Source organism: Cyprinus carpio, chromosome B4 (genome assembly GCF_018340385.1).
Source record: "Cyprinus carpio isolate SPL01 chromosome B4, ASM1834038v1, whole genome shotgun sequence".
NCBI lineage: Eukaryota > Metazoa > Chordata > Actinopteri > Cypriniformes > Cyprinidae > Cyprinus > Cyprinus carpio.
In genome coordinates, this window is record NC_056600.1 from 14,327,239 (window position 1) to 14,342,209 (window position 14,971).

At 36.2% G+C, this 14,971-nt stretch overlaps 1 long non-coding RNA gene across 1 annotated transcript; it reads right to left on the minus strand.

Moving 5' to 3' along the window:
* Positions 1–10,160: 10,160 nt before the first annotated feature.
* On the minus strand, positions 10,161–11,933 carry LOC109055242. Its single transcript, XR_002011965.2, has 2 exons — positions 11,219–11,933; positions 10,161–10,992 (listed from the first exon to the last, which is right to left on the minus strand). It is a non-coding gene; the product is annotated as an uncharacterized LOC109055242 (long non-coding RNA).
* Positions 11,934–14,971: the final 3,038 nt, after the last annotated feature.

Below are 14,971 nucleotides of genomic sequence, written 5' to 3' on the forward strand. Positions count from 1 at the left end.
GCGAATCCGTATAAGACCACAGGTTCATACGAAGGCCATGGTGACAGTGGCCAAAACCACTTTAAACCATGTTAGAAGTATGGTTTCTAGTCTGATAGTGAGTCAACTTGCATGTTTGTTCAGCATGTTTCTATGTAATCGGCCAAAAACCAGCTTAACCCAGTGATTGTTAAAAACCAGCTAAAACCCCAGCTAAGCCAGCGGACAGGGCCAAACCCACTTAAAAACCAAGATTGGAGATAAGCCAAAGCAATGATCAGCTTAGGCCTGGTTTGAGCTGTATTCTCAGTAAGAGAGTTTTTAAGGTTTGCTATGGTAGTAGACAACTTAAATACATATTAAGTCTTATTTTGTAAAAGTTTGCACCCCTCGCATTAAAGTCTATGGGATTTAAGGTGGTTTTGGTAGTCTGGTTTACGAAAAACATAAGCCGGATAGTTAGAAAAGATATAGAAAACCCGAGTCCAGACACAGGCTTGAAGGTCTGACCCGAGTTTGGTGGTCTAGCTTGAAAGCTCTAGGAGGGAAGATAGTTTTAAAATTGGCCTTCAGAGAATAATAATACTAAACTAAGAATTAGATAGTAGATCAGTAAGTTGGCTTTTTCAAGCCAACTAAAAATATATGGTAGTAGTCCCACGGTACTTTTAGTCACTGTTTCTTTACTGATTTTAAACGTAATCATTATATATGAATTTATTTATAGCCATTTTATAATTTGGGCATCATAAAAAATGCTGTGGAACTAGGTTATAAGAAATTGTGTATTGAGTTAACGAAAATTATTTAACCTGGTGTTATATCAATCACATAGTTCACTCCCAAAAATGAAAAGTTGCTGTTAATTTCCTGTGCCCTCAAGCCATCCACGATTTGGTTAGTTAACGTTTTTCTTCAATTGAAGACAGTAAAGGAAATTTTTAGGTGGAAACGTTGTCTTTGAACAACGTTGCAATTCATGAAACTGCCACGATCTCTGGGTGACGGCTTTTTGAGAGTCAAAATAAACATATACAAGCACAAGACCAAATTACAATGCCTCTTGAGGACACATTGAGGCTTACAAGGCTAAATGATCAAAACCAGCAGGCCACAGACATGCGTATTGAATTGCCAGGATCCCTGTTTCCGATAAAAATCTTCAGTATATGGAATGGCCAAGGATCACGTTTCAGAATAAAAATTCCTTTACTGTTCTAATGAAGAAAACGTTAATGACACTGGGATGGGCCTAAGGGTCAATAAAAGAACAGGAAATTTACATTTTTTGGGTGAACTATCCCTTTTTAAAGTGGCTCCAGTTGTCAACATTACATTTGGTAATACAACTGAAAATTGATCATCAATGTTGTATGATTTGATTTTATGGTCTCAAGCATTCAGAAACTATGCCAAAAAGAAAATTTTATTATGATAGAACCCTATGGTTAATTATTACAAGGGTTGTGATGTTCCACATATGTTTATTTAGTTGACAGAAAATTACAGAGGCTGTGTCATCTATATATAGCAACAAGGTGGCCAAAAATGAAAGATTAAGTGAATATTTTAATTAAATGTTTGGTCAATGCATATTAAACAAGGCTTTGATTGTCCCAAGTGTAGTAGCAGCAGCAGTTACCAGGCCTTTGGCTCCCTTTGCTGGCGTGTGTAATAACATGTAATGTGCATAAATCGTTTATTTTGTATTACATTATGTATTTTAACAGTGTTATTCAATGAAACCATATAATTATTAATTAACCAATCATTATGGCCTCATTGTTTTTTTATATAAAAATAAATGCAGTTTAAGGCATGTTGAAAGGCTATTGTTGGTCTTAGGTCTCTTTTAATAACCACAAAAAATGATCATCTTAATACTTCTTTGTAAATTATTATATTAAAGTAACAAAACGTTGGTTAATTTGCTGTTACCATGGCTACAAGAACCATGATTTTTGGGTTTTATTCGTGTTAAACCATGGCTAATTTTCATAAGGGAACATGGAAACTCAGAGAGGATATTAGATTCGTTGGTGGTGGTAAAATTATTACCGACATTAAAAACATGTTATTATTAACAGCCAAAAAATTTTCACAGAATTGTGAATGTGCTGAAAGTGATGCACAGGCTTCGGTTTCGTTTTTCTTCTCTTGGCACCTGATTGCTGATGTCTTTTCACGAGCATAGTTGTCCATAAATTATGATCAGTTGCATTTAGCTGCAAACATGCGAGCGGTCGCGAGCACAGATGTGGGAATTCCGCTTGGCACGTCATGGTTTTTTTTTTTTTTTGAGCAACCGGGATGGTGCCCCCCTGAGAGTTGGTGCCCTATGCAAACTGCGTACTCTGCGTATAGGGAGCGGCGGTACTGGGTCAGCATCTGAAAACTTGCAATGATGAGAAAGCACCAATGAAACCTTTGGCCACATCCTGATGGAGAAATAAAGTACAATTTATCTCAAGAAATGAAATGATGCCTTTTAAATAATTTAAAATGTAATACCTAAACTATGGATAGTTCACCCAAAAATCAAAATTATGTCATTAATGACTCACCCTCATGTCGTTCCAAACCTGTGAGACCTCCGTTCATCTTCGGAACACAGTATAAGATATTTTAGATTTAGTCCGAGAGCTTTCTGTCCCTCCATTGAGAATGTATGTACGGTATACTGTCCACGTCCAGAAAGGTAATAAAAACATCTTCAAAGTAGTCCATGTGACATCAGAGGGTCCGTTAGAATTTTTTGAAGCATCGAAAATACATTTTGGTCCAAAAATATCAAAAAACTACGACTTTATTCAGCATTGACTTCTCTCCCGGGTCTGTTATGAGCGCGTTCAAAGCACATCCGGTTCGCGAACGAATCACTCGATGTAAGCGGATCTTCTTGAACCAGTTCACCAAATCGAACTGAATCGTTTGAGACGGTTCGCGTCAACAATAAGCATTAATCCACAAATGACTTAAGCTGTTAACTTTTTTAACATGGCTGACACTCCCTCTGAGTTCAAACAAACCAATATCCCGGAGTAATTCATTTACTCAAACAGTACACTGACTGAACTGATGACCGAGCCAGATAACGAACGAAACATTGACTCGTTCTCGAGTCAAGAACCAGTTTGCATCGGTTTTCGGATCACTGGTAGTGAACCGGTTCTTTCGGACAGTTTGATTCAATAAACCGGTTGCCGAAAAACGGTTCACCAGTTCTTTTTGCGCTCGACGTAATGACTTCATTGGCGATGATTGCCCTTGATTCAAGCCTTCGGGTTTACCCGCGCTCATAACATTAGCACAGAATCAGTTCAGAATCAATCATCAAGAGAACCAGTTCAGTTCAGACGCGCTGAGTGTCAGTCTGCTTCATGCATGCGCAGTATCATCAGCTCCTCGGTTCTCGAATCGGAAGCGTCCGACAGAAACGGCGTCTTGACTCGAGAACGAGTCAATGTTTCGTTCGTTATCTGGCTCGGTTCAGTCAGTGTACTGTTTGAGTAAATAAATTACTCCCGGATATTGGTTTATTTGAACTCAGAGGGAGTGTCAGCCATGTTAAAAAAGTTAACAGCTTAAGTCATTTGTGGATTAATGCTTATTGTTTGACGCGAACCGTTTCAAACGATTTCAGTTCGATTTGGTGAACTGGTTCAAGAAGATCCGGTTACATCGAGTGATTCGTTCGCGAACCGGATGTGCTGTGAACGCGCTCATAACAGACCCGGAAGAGAAGTCAATGCTGAATAAAGTCATGGATTTTTATACTCTTTGACCAAAATGTATTTTCGATGCTTCAAAAAATTCTAACGGACCCTCTGATGTCACATGGACTACTTTGAAGATGTTTTTATTTACCTTTCTGGGACGTGGACAGTATACCGTACATACATTCTCAATGGAGGGACAGAAAGCTCTCGGACTAAATCTAAAATATCTTATACTGTGTTCCGAAGATGAACGGAGGTCTCACGGGTTTGGAACGACATGAGGGTGAGTCATTAATGACATAATTTTGAGACTTTTTAATTTTTTTTTTTTTAATTAAACTTGTGATGAAACAGCAGTTGCAACCATTTTTAATTTTTTTTTTTGGCACACAAAAAAATCTCAATCCATTGCACAACACAAGGGAGCATTAATGTTGACTGTTCATTAGTTGCAAGGATTTGTAACAGAACATGCACATTTCATATTATACATATTAAAGTGACGTGACATACAGCCAAGTATGGTGACCCATATTCAGAATTCGTGCTCTGCATTTAACCCATCCAAAGTGCACACACATACCATGAACACACACACACAAACCCGGAGCAGTGGGCAGCCATTTATGCTGCGGCGCCCGGGGAGCAGTTGGGGGTTCGGTGCCTTGCTCAAGGGCACCTCAGTCGTGGTATTGCCGGCCCGAGACTCAAACCCACAACCTTAGGGTTAGGAGTCAAACTCTCTAACCATTAGACCACGACTTCCCCACATATTATAAGTCTACCTTAAACAGCATTAAAATAATATCAAAATATGCCTGCCTGTTGTTAAAAAAACCAGTGGTGAGGTTTTACAAACTGATTGAGCAATTGTCCCAATGTTTACTAAGCCATGGTCTCTTTAACAGTGCAAGGACTGTGTGCACGATCTAGTGATTCACTACCTAGGGAACTGACTGAGACTCAGTCTGCTTTGATAACAGCCTTGTGAAAGGATTCAGTTGTTTATTCTCGTTCGGAACGACGAAATCCTCTCCGAAGCGCCTTCACGAGACCAGAACCGCAGTGAAATCCGCCTGTTTGAAAAGAGCATGGTTGTTAGTCATGTTTAATGTCGACTTTTAACTTCCCGATACAACTGCAAAAGATTGCACACGCAAAAACCCATTCAACACGCCCATGTTAACTTCAAATAGGCCTAAGCGTATTACTTTACACGTTTCGGCGTAGTAAGCGCGATCTCTTCATGTCTTTTAATGTCACGGAAACAAAAAAAATATCATACAACACGCCAAAATTAAACCTAAAATTCATTATAGTAACACAGCTTTTGAAATTAAGTATGAATTAAACGACAAGAAAGACCACGTCCCTTCACTTAAACCGATCATTTCCCTAAGACATAAATTCATACAACGCTTATTCAATGTTTTTTTTAAACAAGTTGTACGTTTGTGTCTAAATACCATAGACTGATAAATACATACGTTTTAAATAATACGTTTACACTTTTTTTTTTAAATATACAAGTATTGATAAATTCAGTCTGAGTACGTTACAAATTCATTTCCACTTAACTTTAACTGACGCGTGAACTTGACATACATTTAACATAGCCTAAATATATTTTTTTCTTCGGACACGCAACTTATTAAACACTTCTAAATATCCACTCAAAACACCGGATATGCTGTACGTTTTTGTCGATAAATTTAGTATAAAAAAATAACATTTATTTAGTGGCACTGGCACGTACCCGGCTCGTGAACTTGACAAGAGGGCGCTGTTTCTCCCGCGAAGTCACTCAGGCTCGTGCACGTGCAAAATGATCTCAGTGTTGGTTGGATTACTTTTTTATTAGTTTAGTCAACATTAGCATAGCTAATTGTTAACTGGATTTGAAAATAACCGTTCATTCAATGTTTTTCAAATATATTTGTGTAGACTAAATATAATATGTCCTCTCAACTAAGTCCAAGCAATAAAATTAGCTCATCTTAAATATTTTTGCCCTTCCAACATTTTGTTAATTTGATTTTTTACAGTGTAGGTTAGGGATGTACAGTTGTTTATTATTCATTCAACAATCCATATGCCTATTACTGTTATAGTTTTCATTAATAACCATGGCTAGATGGTAACTTGACTATTGCTCTTATGAATGTTGTTAGCATGACTTTGTGAAAATGTAACTACAATACTTAATGAAATAGCTTATTCATGGCTAGTGTGTGCATTGTTTTATTTTTTTTTTAACCTTCTGCAGATCTCTGCACTAATGCTATATGGTACTGTTTTGACAGTGTTGACAACATTTCTGACAGATAAGAATATATATATATATATTTTTTTTTGCCTTACTGAATGTGGTATCCTGTCAGCATTAACATGTCTGTGGGTTCTTTTGACTACTGTCAGTTTCAGTTCTGGCTAACATTGCAGTGTTGCCAGATATTGCTATGAAAACAAATAAAAACAAAAATTTAAAAAATTATAAACCGAAATGAGTTAAAATCTTTTGTAAATCAGGCAAGATAAAGATATCGCTAACTATAAAACGCAACTTCCCACTCTATTGACTTTCTAAAGTGTCAAATTAAGTAGAAAAAACAAAAGTCGCTTATAATAATTAGATTTAATAAATTGAAGTTGGCGCCTGCGCCTTCAACTCACAACCCTCTTGAGCCTCGTTCACACCTCCAGCATATCTCATACCACGGATTCTAAACATTCTTGCAAACTCTCTAAACTTAATAATACTTGCAGACACTCATACGAGGAGCTTTAAACAGCAGAGTAGTCATTTAGAGAACAAATTTTATTTCTGACCATGAAGTGTTTACCGAGATCCGTACCTCAGTGACCTCATAGCTGGCTACGGGCATGTGCAATATCAATGGCAATGTTTTCTTTCAGTAAGATTTCTTACTATTTCTAAAACTTATTTTACATAATTTTTGTATCTGGTTGCCCCATACTGAATGACAGGGATGAGAAAACATATTTCGTGACAAAGATTAGAACTAAATCAAACTGACTCAAATACAGAAATATATATATATATATATATATATATATATATATATATATATATATATATATATATATATATATATATATATATATATATATTTCACTACTATTTTGTCAGTGTTTCTACGTTTATGCAATATTTTTCGTAATAATCAAAAAAAAAAAAAAAAAAAACTAAAAACTCCACTGGATTAAGTCATACCACTTTACAGAAGAATAGATCCTTTTGCTTCTTTTTGTTAGTGTTTCTACATATTTATGCAATGCTTCATTTGGCTGTGACCATGTAAAAACAACCCAAATCACACTGAATTGAGTTGTGGCACTTTTCAACATTTTCCATGGTGCATGCTATTTCAATGGCATCATTCTAGTCCCAGTATGGCATGAATGGTCTCCTATTCTCCAGAGCAGCAACTCTCATCCGTCAGAGGCTGACTCTGCCACTCTGGGGGAAAAATCCTCAGCGCCAGTCAAATGGCTCATTGAGAGCAACTAGGAGAAGCCAGGAATGCCAAGTATGCTCTCTGGCATCAGGAATGCAGGCCCACTCCCTGCTGTGGACTAGCATCCCCTCCCCTCTGCTGGCAGTCATGTGGCCATGAGGGCTGAGATGTCTTCTATCGGTGGGGTCCTTAGATGCGGATCAGTGACCAGTGTGTGGTTATGCTGGTCTCACTAAATGGGGCAAGTGAGAGACGAGACATTAGTATGTCGCCGCTACATCAGCATTTGGCTCGGCTGGGGAATGACTAGGTGAAAAGGAGAACGTCTTACGAGACTGAACCACTGAACTAAATAGAGAAAAGAGGAATCAGATGTACAAATTTGCTTTCAGAACTGTGAATGTCTGTGGGAGATGAGGCAAATACACTTTAGTTAGAGTAGACTAGACAGCATATATAATGTACCAAAAAGGAAAATGAGGCTGTGAAGGATAGAGTTAGTCTGTTTAATGGGTTGTACTATTGAGAAAAAGATTCAAGTAAAAAAATTAAATGTGACCACAGTTCATTTTTATTCAGGTTAAGTAAAATAAAAAATACAATAAATAATAGTTAGCCCATAATAATAACTGCATGAAAATTATAGCAATAATGATAAATTATTATAATTTACTTAACACAAAAATGGTTTTCGTAAGAATTTATTTGGGTGCAATGTGACAAAACCTAAGCAATTAGTGTGCATTTCCAGTAAACGTGGAGATAAATAGGGAAAAGAGGAACATGAGCTCTATATTTGCATTCAAAACTGTTAAGGTCTCTAAAAATTTGGTTAAATGTCAGCATTTAAAATTTTTATGCCTCATTTATCAGAAATTGTGAACACCTAAACTACTTAGCAGATGTAGAAATGAACATGCTGGATAGATTGGATACATTTTTCAATACTCAAATCCTTGTTTTTATGCAAATTTAAAATGTACTAGATAATCCTAATTTTTACAAAGTGTGATTTGTTATAGGAAAACTAATAGGAAAATAATAAGCATAATTGCACCCACACAAGCTGCATGTATAATAAAATTATGTTGTCTTGATTTTTTATTTTTAACTGAGCTGTTCAGCATCCGTACACTATTTTATTTCTTTCCTAGCACTCCTCTCAAATGTATTTTATTTTTTTATACTGCGGCTTATTCTCAAACATCAGGGCACAAAGCCAGAAGAGGAAGCCATTGCATGAGTCTGATTGCAATATGCATGAATAGTTGTCACATATTGTGTAATTTTCCATCTTGTGGGGTGGAGCAAAAGACAAATTTCCACGTGGGTAGACAATAAAGATCATCTTTTCCCAAACAACTACTTACAGACCATATTGTTTTACTGCATATGGCTATGTATTAAAGTAATAAGAATAACTGAGCAGTATACTGTAGGAGAAACTAATTCTTCTAATAGCATCTAGAGGAACTCCTATCTGTGTGGGTGGGTGGAAACTATTCTTAGCTACATCTTCCTGTTAGGGTGGATGTTCAAAGTTTCTCTATAACAATTACAAGCTATTAGATTCTTTGTTGTCGTCGTCCAAGTGCTACATATATACAAAATAAAGGAGAGTAACATGGAGTGAGAGTATTACCACAGAAGCTTTAGAGAAGTTTACTCCCTTGTGTGTGTGTGTGTGTGTGTGTGTGCGTGCATGTATTTCTGTTCAAGTCTTATCCAAGAGAGAGCGCTGTTGCTCCATATAGCCTACAGTCACAACTAATATGAATGTCTACAATACCAATTGGGAAGTAGTTATCTGGTGAGAGCTGTCTGTTAGCATTCCAATGCAGACGTATATGGCCTGCACACTATTAAATATTAAGTTTCCATAAGAGGGTTTAAGCAGAGATGCCATAGAAAAAGCATTTTGGGCTCCCCACAGAACCTTTCAGTGAACAGTTCTTAAAAGAACCTTTTTTTTCTTGATGTGGAAAGCAACAAATAAACATTTGTATCACTATAAGAAACCTTTTGCGTAATAGCAGGGTTCCATGGACGTTAAAGGTTTTTCATGGAACCAGAGGTGCCAAAATAAATAATTTAAAGAGTGCATGTTGCCATATTTAGTTAAGTGATATTATTTTCTTTATACTGTATTATATTTCACCACTGAAGTTTTGGAGGATATTGGGTGATATCAATATTTTTCCAAATATGAAGCTACATTTTTATAAATGTGCACAACATCAACAATCTTGGGTCGTAGGAGTTATCACAGGAACAAGATGTTCTTTATCTCTTCCTGATGCCATGACTCAGCTTGTGTGAACTAAAAAGGCACTAGATTAACGGGAACATCCTGACAAAACGTGAAAAACCGGTACTGATGACAAAGCTAACTAAACAGAGAAAGTTATATGGATAAAAATCACACAGTGTGAGATTCAAATCCAAGAAAAAGCTGAAAACAGCCATTTCCATTAAAAAAAAAGGGGAAAAAAAGACTTTCTTCTCGGATGAGAAAGTGGGGCTGTGGCTTTTATGAGAAGGCTTGGCAAGATCATATTGCTCAATAACAATCACCTACGTCAAGATTCTTTTCAAAGCTGCCAATATGCAATTTCAGCTTTGCAAAGACATGTCACTATCTGTGGAAAAATGTTTCGGTAAAAAGGAGGGGATTTCCATGGAATATACATCACATTTTACCTGATTATCACTCCAACCATCTATAACACTCTCACTTACAGTTTTTCACCAGGTCAGCTTGTATTAAACATATATAAACATACCCCATAAAAGAGTTTCACCTGCCATTTTGTGTCGTTTTAAAACAATTATGGTCACAAAACACTCTCAAACTAAAAAAACAAAACAAAAAGTGCTATGATTACGTAGTCAAACAAAAATGAAATTTTTCTAATTAAAAACAAAACAAAACAAACTTTAGCAAACTTGTACTGCATTAAACCAGGCTGCTGCTATAGTGATATACCGTGCAACTGTATACACTTTTATTCAGTTTAATATAGAACAGTGAGTTTAAACATAAGTAACATAACTTTTACCTGGCTGATATCTTTCAGATCCAAAACCCAAACAACGTTTTGCTGCCTAATGCCACAGTTTCTTATGGCGAACACAGTGTACATTAACATTGTATGTCATTTTTGTCTTCTTTTAAACAGCATATAAAAGGAACAAACATTATAAAAACATTACAAAAACATTTTGACCATAGGGGGGATTTCAATATTTTGAGTCCAGCATATTCACGTAGCATGCTTGTAGTATTTTTAAGCTTTCAATCATTTCCGAAGATTTTGTTTTCAACTCTTGCAGGCTCTTCGGGAAACCAGGACAACAAAGCAAAAAAAGTAGCTAATGAGTGGGAAGAGTTGACATCTCATATGACTTGTAGAATGACCAGCCATTATTAATGTTCTTCATGTCTGACTCACAGTAGTGTAATGGAGGAAATAATTCCACAGCAGGCTTTAGTAGGTCAGTGACATAAATGCACCGATTATTTCTCCTAGTGCAATTAAAGACTCGCCACCGATGGCAGTGGAGAAGATCACCTCGACCCGCTGCGCTTGGTGTTGTTGGCAGCAGCAGCAGCAGTCTGTGATGAAGACACGGTGGGAAGCTTCTCTGTCCAGTTGTCGTCTGCCCAGTCTGGTCCTTGAGGATACATCAGACCTCCCACAGAATCGACCAGCCCAAACAGAGCCAGCAGAAAGGAAAACGCGGTTCCGATGAAACCGATCTTCAGAAAGCCGAGTTCAGACATGTTTCGCTGCGGATATCTTGCACTGTCCTTTCTAAAGAACAAAAGCACACACGAGCCACGCTTCCATCAATACCGGAAGTTAATAACACATATTGGCTTAAGAATACTTATTTTTATTCCTCGTGTAAACTGACGTTTCAAATTCGCAGGGAAAATATGCGTTTGCTGAATAAGCGCAACGGATACTTCCTGAATGTTACTTTGAGATGCAAGATAAAAATGCCCCAAAAACGACCCAAAACACCCCTCTTTCTTACCAGGAGGGACGATGGTCTTGCTGGTGTGGTAATGTATCACAGCTGTGCCCATGCTTGTGTGCCGCTTTCCTTTTCATGTCATGACATCATATTTCAAATCCTTCTGTGGAGTGGGAGTTTCTTAAACTCAGAACATGCAACAATGCAGAAATTCCCGCGATGTGAAAGAACCGTCCTTTTGAGGTGAATCATTTCAACGAATCACTTGAAGCCGTAAACAAAACCGGTACGAATCAGTTTACGGTTTTTTTCTCGAATCAAAAGCGCGACTTTATATTTTTACTTGCATCGCGAAACATCACATTAATTAGCCCCCCTAAAACATGTGAAATTATTAACGAATTTCCTAAAGGACTTTATGGTTTTATGAGCGGGGACACATTACAACAAACCTCCCTACGAAAAAGGCAAGTATCACCTATACAGCATTGCTTTATTAGAGTATTTAAGAACATTTAAGGGAAGATGCATGGACGTAATTGCGTCATAGCGTAAACGGATCACTGAATTGCTTTGAAACTGTTCAAAAGAACCGATTCGCGGAAATAGACTGCTCATCACTAATTCCCAACCTGTTGATATTTTAAATCTATATAAAATCAGCACGAATAACGAACTCGTTTTACTAAAATCAGTCAGAGGTTAATGACTATGAACGTATTGCTTATTCTAGTGAAACAGGATGTTCTTTGTGAGTCACCAGAAAGTACCAAGGAGAACCTTAATGTAAAAGTCACTAAAACGTGTTTGAATTTAATACTAGCATTCATATACACAAAATGTTAACAGTAGGTGACCTTGTATGCAATTCATTTAATCAGGGTGCAATAGGCAACCATGTCCTCCTGAGACCCAGCTATGGAGTTTTGTCTCTGTAGAGGACTTTATATTTTAGTGAATTTCTCTGAGATCTTGCATGTCACAGTTTTAATCTGGATGTCCTGTAAAGAGCACATTCGGGGCTTTGCACAGATATCAAATGTTTGGATGGATCCATAAAACTGTAGTCCTACATCCTTATGGAAATGTGATAATATTTTGTAATCATTTCTGATTAGTTTTCAAAATTGTTTGTCATAAATCAGCATCTCGGGAAAATGTTATGGGGTTTCAAATCAAACAACTTCCTGTTTTGAAACAAAGGACTAAAAGCATGATTATTACACATTTTGGGAGACAAAACAATTGAATAGGAAAATAAATTAAATTCTTATGAAATATTTTATGAAAATCCGAGCAATTACTACTACTATTATTACACTTCTTTTTTCAGCATACTGTCACAACAGCACATTAATATGCAAATTAGTGTATAGATAACATTGTGTTTAATGGGAAAACCAGTTTATGCATATTTTATACACACATTGCATAAAGCAATTATGTGGTATAACCAAATCATTCTGTTATATCTTTTATAAAATTGTTGAGAATAATCCTTATACAGAGTTTGGTATATAAAAAAAAATTCTGAAACCTAAAAATTAATTGGTGATTTTTTTTAATTTTTTTATTTTTTTATAAATCCTATTGTTTTTGCCTTTTCATGTCTATTCATGTCATTTTATTTTATTTTATTTATTTTCAGAATCCTTGTGTCCTCTACAGAGGACAGAATAACACATGAATAAATTATAATTTTTCAAAAATGTTCTCCTTTTTTTGTCTTATACTCTATACAATGTAATGACAAGAAAAACATACTAAATTCACAAAGATTTTTTTTCTGGGTCTCAAGAGGAAATGGGAAACTGCGTAATGGAGGAGATATGAAGATGTAAAAGTCTATGCTGCTCTCTTCTGGCCGAAAGAGAGAAATGGATGACAGGCTATTAAATTCACCATAAATGGTCGATAGGGGGATCAGAAACCAAAAAAACAGTACCAATTTTTTTTTTGGACGTGTACAAAGCAATGTACAATACCATGTAAATACCATAGTATATGAATATGGCAATTGATTAATGTCATAGTATATTACTATGCTTATACATTCACATACAGTAAGTCTTTGTAAGAGGTGCAATGGACTGTAGGTAGATGTGGATAAATAATAAAATAATATATTGCATTAAATCAGGAAAGCTTTGTTTAAACTGTCATTATCTTTACAAAGTAAAACTGAAAAGTCACACACAGACTGATTCCTGTAACGCACCGAATTGGTGCGCGCACGCACACACACACACAGCAGAGGGTCAGGAGAGGACCTCTGTCATCATGTGCTTGACCCTCCCACACCGTTTAGTGATTGGGACTCTCCACAATATATGCATGATATTCCTTATGGTCATGGTAACCACATGAGAAGAGAAATGTTTGATTCACCAGACAGGATGACAAATGCATTATATATTTTAGACGACTATGTGAATAAATGATTTTACATAGTTTTGAAGATCTTCCACACACTGTGTCAGGTTTTGCATGTGTGGTTTTGAAGACAGTCAGCTACTGTTTTTTTCATAAGGTCTAAGAGGATTTCAGCTTAAGCTACTGTCTAAAAACAAGCAACCACCTGCTTTGGCTTAATATGAGATATATAGGAAAAGAAACCTTCAGTTGTAGTGTGCAATGCACTTATCAGCTACTCAATGACAATGTGTTTTGACGCATAATATGTGGCCTTGCCATTGTAAGTAATTAGGATTTAATAGCAGGATTTTTGTTTGTCAGACAAAAAAAAAAAAAAAAAAAAATCAGACACTAAGCAATATAGGTATGATGTATAGTATAATATCTATATCTATATATGTATCTATATATCTATATCTATATATATATCTATCTATCTATATCTATCTATATATATATATCTATCTATCTATATCTATATATATATATATATATATCTATCTATCTATCTATCTATATCTATATATATCTATATCTATCTATCTATCTATCTTTCTATCTATCTATCTATATATATATATATATACAGCTAGGTTTGAGAATATCATGGGGTGGGCTATTTTAACTTGGGTAAGTAGCACCACTTAGCAAACACAATGATCACCCTAGCAAAATTTTAATATAAAAAATTTAATTAATTTTAATAAAATTTTAAAGTTTTATATTGTTGTTTTATCATGTTGTTTTTTATTTTTTATTCATGTTTATTTTTATGTTTATTTTTTGTTTTGTTTTTGCTTGACCTAATTTGTTTATATAGTTTTTGTCTGATATATAGTTTGTTTGTTTGATCGCATTTGTTTCATCAACTTTTTCATCAACTTTCACCTGTGTTTCGATCTTGTGTTTCGATCTTGTTTGTCTGTTTGTTTTATGCCTTCTATGCCAGCAGCTGTTGGCTCTACGCACATATTTATACACAAAGTCTGAGTTGAAGTGGCTTTTTCATCTTAATGGTCCCCAGGTCTAATTCTCCAATCCTCTTTGTGTGAGTGACATGCACTCATGACAGAACCACAGCTAAAGCCACAAAGAGAGAGAGTGCGATCACAAAACACTCCTTTCTATCTCCTCACTGTCCCAGTATGTAACTCCCTCAGGCTTGAACATTCTCTTACTATCTCTAGTTTGTCTATCCCTCATTCTCGGTCCTCCTATTATATCAGTGCTTTCGCACACAGGGGCCAGTGGGATTCAGAGGTGGGAAGATCTCCACGGTGACACCTTGGTCTCCATGTGAGCAGGTGCGTAGAGCATGGAGCCACAGTTCCTGGGAACTCATTCGTCCTGGTTATATGAGCTCAGTCAAAGCAAAGCTCTCTGCTCACCTCGTCAAAC